This window comes from Lithobates pipiens, unplaced genomic scaffold (genome assembly GCF_037356315.1).
Source record: "Lithobates pipiens isolate NorthernLeopardFrog02 unplaced genomic scaffold, aLitPip1_a1.2 Scaffold_25, whole genome shotgun sequence".
Taxonomy (NCBI): Eukaryota; Metazoa; Chordata; class Amphibia; order Anura; family Ranidae; genus Lithobates; species Lithobates pipiens.
Genome location: NW_027507787.1, coordinates 146010691 through 146022762, shown reverse-complemented (window position 1 = coordinate 146022762; position 12072 = coordinate 146010691). Strand labels below are relative to the sequence as shown.

General features: G+C 46.6%; 1 protein-coding gene across 2 annotated transcripts in view; it reads right to left on the bottom strand.

The window, feature by feature from the left end:
* The window catches only part of GFRA1 (GDNF family receptor alpha 1), a 264489-nt gene that overhangs the window by 211665 nt on the left and 40752 nt on the right, over window positions 1-12072 (bottom strand). The gene's annotated exons all lie outside the window — the stretch shown is intronic.

Genomic DNA, 12072 nt, shown 5'->3' with positions numbered 1-12072 from the left:
CTACAACATATCCAAGTGTCTAGCACCAAGTGACCCCGAGATACATGGCCCTAAAGTCGGGTCACAAAATATTTTCGAATGCGGTTGAAATAATGTCGAATCATGTTGAAATCATTTCGAATGCAGTTGAAATAATGTCGAATCATGTTGAAATAATTTCGAATGTGGTTGAAATAATTTCGAATCATGTCGAATTCATTCGTTATATTTCTTTCGTATTCTTTGTAATTTGTTATTTTTTTATTCGAACATTCGGATGCATCCGAATGTCCGAAAGATGCAAAATTCGGCCGAATTTCGATTTGTTACGAAACGAATTGCACAAGTCTACTCTCCAACCAGCTACTAAGATCCCACAGTGATTGGTGTTCTGTCCATTAAACCTGACCCTATGGTGATGGAGCTCTAAACTAAAACTTAACTTCCTAAACCTAAACCTAAGGCCCTAACCTTAAGCAGGTCATGGACTATGGTGGTGGACCCTAAGTATAATCTTAAACCTAGCCTCCTAAACATAACCCTAAGGACATAACCCCAACCATGTCATGACCTATAGTGATGGACCCCAACCACAATCTTAAACCTAACCTTCTAAACTAAATCCTAAAGCCCTAACCCTAAACAGGACATGACCTATGGTAATGGACACTAACCATAATTTTAAACCCAACCTCTTAAACATAACCCTGAAGACATAACCCCAACCATGCCAGGGCTTATAGTGATAGACCTGAACCATAATCTTAAACCAAACCTTCTAAACATAACCTCATGGTCTATCATGATGGACCTGAACCAAAATATAAACCGAACCATCTAAGCATAATGCTAACCAGGTCATGGCCTATAGTAGTGAGCCCTTATCTAATTCTAAACCTAACCTGCTAAACTTAACCATAAGGCCTTAACCTTAAACAGATTATGGTTTATAGTGGTGGACCCTAACCATGATCTTAAACCTAAGCTCCTGAACATAACCCTAACCAGGCCATGGCCTACAGTGGTGGACCCTAACCACAGTCTCAAACCTAGCCTCCTAAACCTAACCTTAAGGCCAAACCTATGGTGGTGGCCCCTAAATCTAATATTCTAAACTTAGCTAGCTGAACTCTTGCACAGTTGCACAGGCTTCTGTACTGTAATGGCTTACTCTGATTTCACTGCACACTGTGAGACTCTCACAATGTGCATTAGAAGCTGCAGCAAGTCAGGTAGAGTCCACCTCATTTCCTGGCTGGAGGACATCCAGCATCATGGAACAATTTTCTCCCCATTCTGTCTGTCCTTGGCCAACCCCTTTCATTTATTGCATTTCAGTTCCTTGAATCGTGAAGGTTCAACATCACATGTGGGCGTTACCCAGGGTGGTCTGTATGAAATACAACCCGTCTAGGAACGCCCAGTCCTCCAGACTGACAGCCACCCATCAAGGCATTGTGATATTTGTATAACTCCTCCCAGGAGCCTGCCCAATGCTTGCATCAGGACTGAGGGCTCTTGAGAGGAGTACTGGCACACGACAGGGTGCTGTAATGTTTTCAGGAAGTAGAGCAACCTGCTGGCCCCTCCTACTGGCCAGAAAAGGGGAATCAGGAAAGGCAAAATATTGTCAGAAACAGCGCACAGAGCAAACTAATTAGGCATTCATTTCAAGTTTATATCTAGTGATGTGATGGGGGGGGGGGATTGGGGGTGTCAGGTGTTGTATCTGTAGCTACAAATCTGTCCATATAGCCTGCACTGCGGGGACTGTGTGTGGTGAGATTTGGCTGGCGGTGGAGCACAGATTGCGTTGTGTCGGGGATTGTACTGTCCTCTGTTACACAATGTAAACACGTCTGCTGCATCGACTGCAAGGTAAATGTATTGATCCTGTATGGGGAGAGGACTGGATCATGAAAGCGCAGCAGTCTCTCTTTTATCCCAAGATGAGGCCTGATCAATGCTGCAAATTGATGCTTGTACTGGTGGGGAGGCGGGGGTGGGGGGCTTCTTCCTCTTCAGTAACCTGCAATATGTGACTATCACCCTGATAAAAAAAGAACTCCGGGATAATAAAATATTGTCTAAGAGTCCTGAGTATTCTTCCTGGAATCTCGGTGTGATTTGTGTATTTCTTACAGATCTGTGCAGTAATCCAGTGTGAGACTTTTCCTGTAATAAAGAGCGCTCACTGCTGCTCTCTTTCCTTGTGCAGGGTGACTGGTCAGGTCTCCGCCCCCTCCTGTAGTTTTCTGTAGGCAGCCTGTAGTGGGTGGAGCCTCCCACAGCTCTGCTCTCTGCACAGGTTATGTACAGCACAGTATTGATGTTACTACCATGGGTGCATACCAGGTGTGCCTGGGCACACCCTAATCACTATGTGCAGTGCTACTGCCCAGGCTTCCACCTGTATTGCCCCCCTGCAGTGCCGCTGGCTTCCCTCCTATCCTCTCCCTCAGCTTCTGGGGGGGGGGGTCTGGATGGAGAGTGGAGGAAGGGGCAAGTAAATATGTAATTTACCAGTGCCTTCCTTTTCTAAAATGAACACACTCACTCACTGTGTTCATTCATAACTGAAGCATAGTAAATTGTGTTATTGTGTTACTATGATTTAGTTTGTGAATGAACAGGAAGCAGCTCAGCACAGAGCACTTCCCATTCATTCACTGTCTGATGCAGCTGGGGCTGCATAGAAAGGCATATGTGTTTGAGCTTTGGGGTGCACACTCTAATGTAATAGGCTGCTCACACCTCTAGTCACTACTAAGTTTACAAAGTAATATCTGAGTTTGAAAATGCATCTACTGCTCTCAAGTGGATTTATATTCGTCGTGGCCATTAAGGAATAGATTTAAATAAAATTTCCTGTGCCTGACATTCAGCTTTAAGAATCTACATATTGTCCTTCCAGAAAGCAATCCCAGCATGGGGAGACTCTGCCAATAAGAATTTCGAGTTGACTTTTTCCAGCCAGTATAACGGGGAGTTTTCTAATTTCCCCAGCTAATGATTTGCGGCTGGGACCTGTTGATCAGCTGTGTACAATCACAGCCAAGAGCTCTGTGTTGAATGTCAACACAGAGCTCTTGGCTGTGATTGTATATACTGTATAGAGAGAATGATCTCTCAGTTTCCCATCCCTGTAGGGATGAGAAACTTAGAGATCTGGTAGTAAAAGCAGCACACTGTACACACATTACACATAGCTAGACACACATTTAACGCCTTGATTGCCCTAGATGTTAACCCCTTCCTAGCCAGTGTCATAGTACAGTGACAATGTATAAGATTATCACAGATTGCTGTAATAATGTCACTGGTGATGTCAGTGGCAGTTAGTTAGTCTCCCCCCCCCCCCCCCCCCCGTGTCAGTTAGTGTCAGATTTTCAACAGCATTGCAGTTGCTGATCACCACTATTACTGGTATAAAGAAAATAAAATAAAAAATTCCATTATAAATATCCCATAGTTTGTACATGCTATAACTTTCACACAAACCAATCAATCAATATACACTTATTGTGTGTGTTTTTTTTTTTTTTATTATTATTATCAGACATGTAGCAGAATACATATTGGCCAAAATGTATAAAGAAATTAGATTTTTGCATTTTTTTATTGGATATGTTTAGTAGCAGCAAGCAAAAAATTTAGTTTTTTCCTTCAAAATGTTTTTTTTTGTTTATAGCGCAAAAAATTTAAATGCAGAGTTGATCAAATACCACCAAAAGAAAGCTACATTTTGCAAAAAAAAAAAAAGGATATAACATTTTTTTTTGGGTACAGCGTTGTACGACCACAGAATTGCCAGTTAACCGCATGCCGGCCAGCCACCGCAGTTATACTGCGACAACATGGCACGGCTGCGCGAATCGCCATCATGGTACGTCGGTACCATAGACTGCCACTAGGGGGTGTGAGCCCCCTGCTCGCCCATGGAGCCGATGCGAATGTTGGCAGTCGCGATCAACCGCTGGGCTCCCGCGATCGCTCAGGGCACACCAAAAACCGGGATCTGTGTGTGTAAACTATGTGTAAACTGGGCTATTTATTATAGCAAAAAGTAAAAAATAATGCGTTTTTTTTTTTCACAATTGTGGCTTTTTTTTGTTTATAGCACAAAAAATAAAAACCACAGAGGCGATCAAATAACACCAAAAGAAAGCTCTATTTGTGGGAAAAAAAAGACGTTGATTTTGTTTGCGTGCAACGTCGCACGACCGCGCAATTGTCAGTGAAATCGACCCAGTGCCAAATCGCAAAAAGTGCTCTGGTCAGGAAGTGGGTAAAATCTTCCAGGGCTGAAGTGGTTAAAGTAGCACAGTGCGAAACAGAAGGGAGTAAAACCTTCCAGAGCTCAAGCGGAAAAAGATTTAATTACAGATGCATGGGTCGTCAGCTCTTTAAGCCCTTGTTCACACAGTTCCAAATCGCATGACAAGACGTACCAGATCGTCAGCAAGTTTACAATCGGAATGTGGCGCCAGTAGATGTCCCCTATATTCTGGTAAACAAAGTCACAAGCTGCAAATCGCACAGATCTGCAGCTTTGAAATCTTGCTGAAGTAATGCAATTTCAAAGCTACACCAGCTTCATATATCCGAGGAAAGAAAACTATAGCCAGCGCGTCCAGGAACAGCGATATTTTGGCAGAAAAAATGCTTGATGCATCTAAATGCACGTTAATGCTAGACGCGTTTAGCACCTGAACGTTAATTAATTTTAATGGCCAGAATAAATTATTATTCTAGCTATTGAAATGATTGCCCTAGAGCTTGATTCACCCAAACGCGTTACACGCCTTTACAAGCCTCAAGCATTTTTTCTCCCAAAACATTGCTGCCAGGATGAAAGGCATCTAGGAGAGATAGCAAAACTTCCAATGTGTATGAGGTCTAAGAAACTAAAAAAAAAGAAAGAAAAACCCACAGCCAGCGCCTCCAGGAGCAGCAGCGTTTTGGCAGTAAAAAACTCTTTAGACACATCTAAACATACACTATATTGTCAAAAGTATTGGGACGTCTCCTGTACATGCACATGAACGTTAATGGTATCCCAGTCTTAGTCCGTAGGGTTCAATATTGATTTGGCCCACCCTTTGCAGCTATAACAGCTTCAACTCTTCTGTCCACAAGGTTTAGGAGTGTGTCTATGGGAATGTTTGACCATTCTTCCGGAAGTGCATTTGTGAGGCCATGCACTGATGTTGGATGAGAAGGCCTGGCTCACAGTCTTCGATGCAATTCATCCCAAAGGTGTTCTGTCAGGTTGAGGTCAGGACTCTGTGCAGGACAGTCAAGTCCCTCCACTCCAAACTCGCTCATCCATGTCTTTATGGATCTTGCTGGACTGGTGTGCAGTCATGTTGGAACAGGAAGGAGCCATCTTCAAACTGTTCCCACAAAGTTGGGAGCATTAAATTGTCCAAAATATCTTGGCATGCTGACGCCTTAAGAGTTCCCTTCACTGAAACTAAGGGGCCAATCCCAACCCCTGAAAAACATCTCCATACCATAATCTCCCCTCCACCAAATGATTTGGACCAGTGCACAAAGCAAGGTCCATAAAGACATGGATGAGCAAGTTTGGGGTGGAGGAACTTGACTGGCCTGCACAGAGTCCTGACCTCAACCTGATAGATCACCTTTGGGATGAATTGGAGCAGAGACTGCGAGCCAGGCCTTCTCGTCCAACATCAGTGCCTGACCTCACAAATGCGCTTCTGGAAGAATGGTCAAATATTCCCATAGACACACTCCTAAACCTTGTGGACAGCCTTCCCAGAAAAGTTGAAGCTGTTATAGCTGCAAAGAGTGGGCCGACTCAATATTGAACCCTACAGACTAAGACTGGGATGCCAGTAAAGTGTTCATGTGTGTAAAGGCAGGCGTTCCAATACTTTTGACAATATAGTGTACGTTAAAACTAGGCATGCTTAGCAGTTGAGCACTAATTGATTTCAATGGCCAGAATCAATTATTATTCCAGCCAATTAAATAAATGAATGCCCAAGCGTTTAAAAGTCATCAAGCATTTTTTCTGCCAAAGAGCTGCTGCCAGCAGGAAAGGGATATCGGAGAGATTGCAAACTTCCACTGTGCATGAGGCCTAAGAAACTAGAAAAAAACAAAACCTTTGTTCAGGCCGGAGGATTATCTTTATACGTAAAAAACAAAACAAAAAAAAAAACAAGTAAACTTTTCCTTGTACTGGGGAAATTTGCCACTCGATGGGCATTTAGCAGAAACAAAGCAGTAAGATAGAAATGGTTAAGCTGGCATGGCTGAATGTAGCAAATGTGGCCCCTGGGCATGAGAAGCCCCCCCAGCTGGGACAAAGCCGGGAGATTAGAGTCTTCCTCGAGGATCTTCCACCAGACAAAGGAGACTTTACAGACATGATGGATGGATTCGCTGAAGCTTCTGGCAAACTTCCTTCAATGCTCTTTTTGTAGGAGAAAAAAGAAATGGAAACAAAACGGGCTGTCCTGCGAGTGGGGCCAAAAAGACTGACTTCATTGAGTAATGACATCAATAAGGAGAGGTAATTTACTGGCTTCTCCAAGGAAATGGATCTTCCAGTACAATAGCGTACAATAGCGCAGATGCGGCTCGGGGTTTGGCACATCGTTGGCTTGCCATAGATCAGCTGCTGAGGGTGGTGGTCTGTGTCTCGCCCCGCGCTGAGCCTTAGATTGTCATAACAAAGGCACCTGCAGGGATAAAGAACGGCTGACGTTTTCCAAGACCCTCTCGTCTGCTGCTTGTCCTGGCTGGGGGGATACGGACTTATATGGCGATGTGAAGATCGCAGCCTTATATGTCCAGATATCAGAATGACAGGAATTAGAGGAGTTTCATTGGGGAAGATTGTCGACAGTCAATCCCAGAGCAGGTCCTACAGCTGACATCTCACACGAAGTCCAGAAATCAGAATGATGGGATCGAGCATGAAACTTAAAGTGGAACTAAACCCTCTTCTCCTTTTCAGCCAAGGAAGCTGCCATCTTTGATCTGCAATTGCCATGGTGCTGAACATGTGATCACATATAACACCAGACATGTGATGGGGTGGGCTAGATCTTGGAAAGAGTAGTACAAATATCAAAATCCCCTAGTAGGTTGAAGTCAGTCTGGAGTAGTGGGTGTTCCTAAGAAGGCTGCAGACCCTAGATAACGCCCACATGAGATGCCTCCATAATTAAAAGAACTGAAATCCAATGAAAGAAAGGAACGCACCAGAGCCAGTAAGTCAGTTAAGGGCTCCTCCAGCCAGGAAATAAAGTGGGTTCTATTTGCGTTGCTGCAGCTTCTAATGCACATTATGAGAAGCTCACAGTGTGCAGTGAAATCAGAGTAAGCTAATTCAGAAGAGGTGAGGAGGTACCACTGTGAAAGACTAAAGGGAAGGCTGGAGTTCAGATTTAAATTTAGAAGATTTGATTTAGGATTAGAGTTAGGGTCCACTACCATAGGCCTGGTTAGAGTTAGGACCTTAGAGTTCACGATTAGGATGTTAGAATTAGGATTATGGTGAGGGTCCACCATTATAGGTCATGACCTGGTTAGGGTCAAAAGGTTACATTTAGATTAGGTTTAGGATTATGGTTAGATTATGGTGAGTCCACCACCCATCACAGTAAGTAATTTCAGTACAGGAGAGGAGACTGTACAACTGTGCAAGACTGAAGGGAAGACCGGGAGTGAGATTTACATTTAGAAAACCAGATTGGGATTAGAGTTAGGTTCCACTTTCATGGGCCTTGACCTGGTTAGTGCCTTAGAGTTAGGTTAAGGATTATGGTTAGGGTCCACCATCATAAGCCATGACTTGTTAGGGTTTTAGGGTTAAGTTTAGGTGGTTAGATTTAGGGTTAGGGTCCACCACCCATCAGGTTAAGCAATTTTTTGGAAAAGTAGAGGAGCCTGTACTACTATGCAACACTGAAGGGAACGCTGGAGGTCAGCTTTAAATTTTGGAGGATTAGATTTAGGATTGAAATTAGGTCCACCACCATAGGCCATAACTGAGTTAGGGTCCCGGGGCAAGAATAGGAGGCGAGATTTAGGATTAGATAAAGGTCCACCACCATAGTCCAGGACCTGCTTAGAGCCTTAGGGCTAAATGTAGGAGGTTAGGTTTAGGATTACAGAAGGGTCCCCCAGCCATCACAGTAAGCATTTTCAGTAAACGAGAAGAGCCCGTGCAAGACTGAAGGGAAGGCTGGAGTTCAGATTTTGTTGCGTTGATGCTTCTTGTTGGTACATTTGCACTATTTGTTTTCCATTGCTGCACAAACTGTACTTTACTGGAGCCGCCAAGATTATGTACCTGGACTTTGTCCTGAAATACAAGCTTCAGTAGACTTAACAATCTCGTTATTAAGTGTCTCCAGTCCCTCATCGCTCTGCCGAGCACCTTATTATTATAGTATATTGTATATCAATGTAATAAACAGACCATGATTTGTTGTACAGTTATTTGTAGCTATCTCTACAAATGGCGTTTTCTGAGGTTACAGGGCGGGGGGAGTATGAGTGGGTCTGGATTGCTGTCTGCAACGCAGGACTAGGAGCTTGTGAGGTTAGTAGCCCACTCAAACCAATGGACTACTAACCCATAACATAAAGGAAGGCACCAACCACTTACCTTTAGTTTAAAGGGGGGCACTACATGAATCATCAATGCAACTGGGGGCCCTCACAATAAGCATTTTCAGTAAACGAGAGGAGCCCTGACCACCAATGAATCTGAGGTCACAACACTGACCACCAATGCAACTGGGGCACTACACTGGCCACCAGTGCAACCTGGGGGCGCGGCACTGGCCACCAGTGAAACCTGGGGGCGCCGCACTGGCCACCAGTAAAACCTGGGGGCGCCGCACTGGCCACCAGTGCAACCTGGGGGCGCCACACTGCCCACCAGTGCAACCTGGGGCGCCGCACTGACCACCAGTGCAACCTGGGGACGCTCCCCCGACCACCAGTGCAACCTGGGGGCGCTCCCCTGACCACCAGTGCAACCTGGGGGCGCCGCACTGGCCACCAGTGCAACCTGTGGGTGCTGCACTGGCCACCAGTGCAACATGGGGGCGCCGCACTGACCACCAGTGCAACCTGGGAGCGCCGCACTGACCACCAGTGCAACCTGGGGGCCCCGCACTGGCCACCAGTGCAACCTGGGGGCGCCGCACTGACCACCAGTGCAACCTGAGGACGCTCCCCCGACCACCAGTGCAACCTGGGGGCGCTCCCCTGACCACCAGTGCAACCTGGGGGCGCCGCACTGGCCACCAGTGCAACCTGTGGGTGCTGCACTGGCCACCAGTGCAACATGGGGGCGCCGCACTGACCACCAGTGCAACCTGGGAGCGCCGCACTGACCACCAGTGCAACCTGGGGGCCCCGCACTGGCCACCAGTGCAACCTGGGGGCGCCGCACCGACCACCAGTGCAACCTGAGGACGCTCCCCCGACCACCAGTGCAACCTGGGGGCTCCGCACTGGCCATCAGTGCAAACTGGGGGCGCCGCACTGGCCACCAGTGCAACCTGGGGGCGCCGCACTGGCCACCAGTGCAACCTGGGGGCGCCGCACTGGCCACCAGTGCAACCTGGGGGCGCCGTACTGACCACCAGTGCAACCAGGGGGCGCCGCACTGACCACTAGTGCAACCTGGGGACGCTCCCCCGACCACCAGTGCAACCTGGGGGCGCCGCACTGGCCACCAGTGCAAACTGGGGGCGCCGCACTGACCACCAGTGCAACCTGGGGACGCTCCCCCGACCACCAGTGCAACCTGGGGACGCTCCACCGACCACCAGTGCAACCTGGGGACGCTCCCCCGACCACCAGTGCAACCTGGGGACGCTCCACCGACCACCAGTGCAACCTAGGGACGCTCCACCGACCACCAGTGCAACCTGGGGACACTCCACTGACCACCAATGCAACTGGGGGCACTAGTCTGACCACCAATGCAACTGGGGGCACTAGTCTGACCACCAATGCAACTGGGGGCACTACTCTGACCACCAATGCAACTGGGGGCACTAGTGTGACCACCAATGCAACTGGGGGCACTACTCTGACCACCAATGCAACTGAGGGCACTAGTCTGACCACCAATGCAACTGGGGGCACTACTCTGACCACCAGTGTAACAGAAGCACTACATTGGTCTTTAGGCACAATGGGAAAGGCACAATGAACTTTAAAGGGGGAAGGGGGCACTAGACTGATCACCAAAGCAACTGAGGGACTATACTGACCACCAATGAACCTGGGGGCGCACACACACACTGACCATTAATGTAACTGTAGACACTGCAATAACCACCAATGAACCTGGAGACACTACACTGGTTACCAATGTACCAGGGGATACTACACTGACCATTAATGTAACTGTGGGCACTGCACTGACCACCAATGTAACTGGAGGCATTTTACTGAACAGCAATGTAGTGGGAAGGGGTACTACGCTGACCACCAATGACCTTGGGGGCACTACACTGACCACCAATACAACTGGAAGCACTACATTGACCCCCAATGTAACTGGGGCACTATACTGACTACCAACGTAATTGGGGGTACTACACTGACCACCAATGTAACTGGGGGCACTACAGTCACCGCCAATGCAAATGGGGGTACTATACTCACCGCCAATGCAAATGGGGGCACTACACTCACATTTAATGTAACTGGGGGGCACTGCACTGACTAACAATTTGAGTGTGGGCATGACATTGACCAGTGACCACCAATGTAATGGGTACTACCTTGACCACCAATGAAACTAAGGGGAACCACTTTGACCATTAATGTAACAGAGGGTACTATATTGACCATCAATGTAACTGGGGACACTACAGACTACCAGTTTGACGAGGGGAACTATACTCACCCAAAAAATAATAGAGGCAATTCATGAATGCCATTATGACAGAGGAACAGTAAACTGACCACCATTGTGACTAGGCCCTTTAAGTGGTACTCCACTTTTCACTGCCTAAGCTGATATTCTTGCCACCGTCAGATACTCTAAGTACTCCTCTGCCTGACGGTAATCCTCCGATAGAGCACAATTCTCCGGAGGGTCAATGAACAGAGGACTCTAACACTTTCCCAGCTCAATAGAATTGATTTCCTCTTTGGATACAACAGACAGTTGGAAGTAACAAGCCGGGGTTTGTGTATCCGAATATCCATAAATCTCATGGTAAGTGGTGGATCAGGGGATGAACGGGTTAAGCGGCGTGGAGGCTTTTACAGCGTATGGAGTATTATTTACTCATCGTAAAAGTAGTGCGCGATGGGACCGCACAGCTGCGCTTTATGAGCCTCTTAATGCACCGAATGCAGAAGATGTTGGTGAAGGTACACGGTTGTAGCCCGGTAACCAGCGGTGGTAGTGGAATGCGGTTTCTAGAAGCTCGGAATCAGATTTTCTGCATGTTATTGGGCACAATGACGACATTGAGGTGTTTTCATTACCTACAAGATATTAAATAGAGCAAACAACGCTAACCCATACTGACCAATCTCAATGAACTAGTCACTGTAATACAGCTGATAAGGGATAATGAACTTTGCATATCCTTATTGTTCCCTGTCTGCTCTGGTAAAGTGTATCTAAATCCAACAGTACATTGCAGCTTATCAGCTCTTAGTTTTATTTTTTTTCAGGCTTTTCCCCCTTTGTTTTCACCTGGTAATCTTGCCATTTATACCCTTCCCGCTCTAGGGTGACAAAGCTCCCCTTGCTTGCATTGTATCTATGGAGGGAGGAGCAGTGTGGTCACCCTAGGACAGGAAATGTGTTTGGACTACAGAACACCTCCTCCTCTTCTCATCTTTGTAACATAAATAGGGTCTGTAGTCCAAGGAGAGTGCTAGAAACAGTGTAACTGAAAACAGTCGGCAGAGAGCACAGGAAGTTATTAGCTCACAAGATGTTTGTCAGGATCAGCGGTTTTTCATTTTTTGCACTTAATGAACAGATATAACAAAACACTTTTAATTGTATCATTAACAGACCTGAAAGAAGCAAATAAAAAATTAGCGTTAGGGCCTACATAC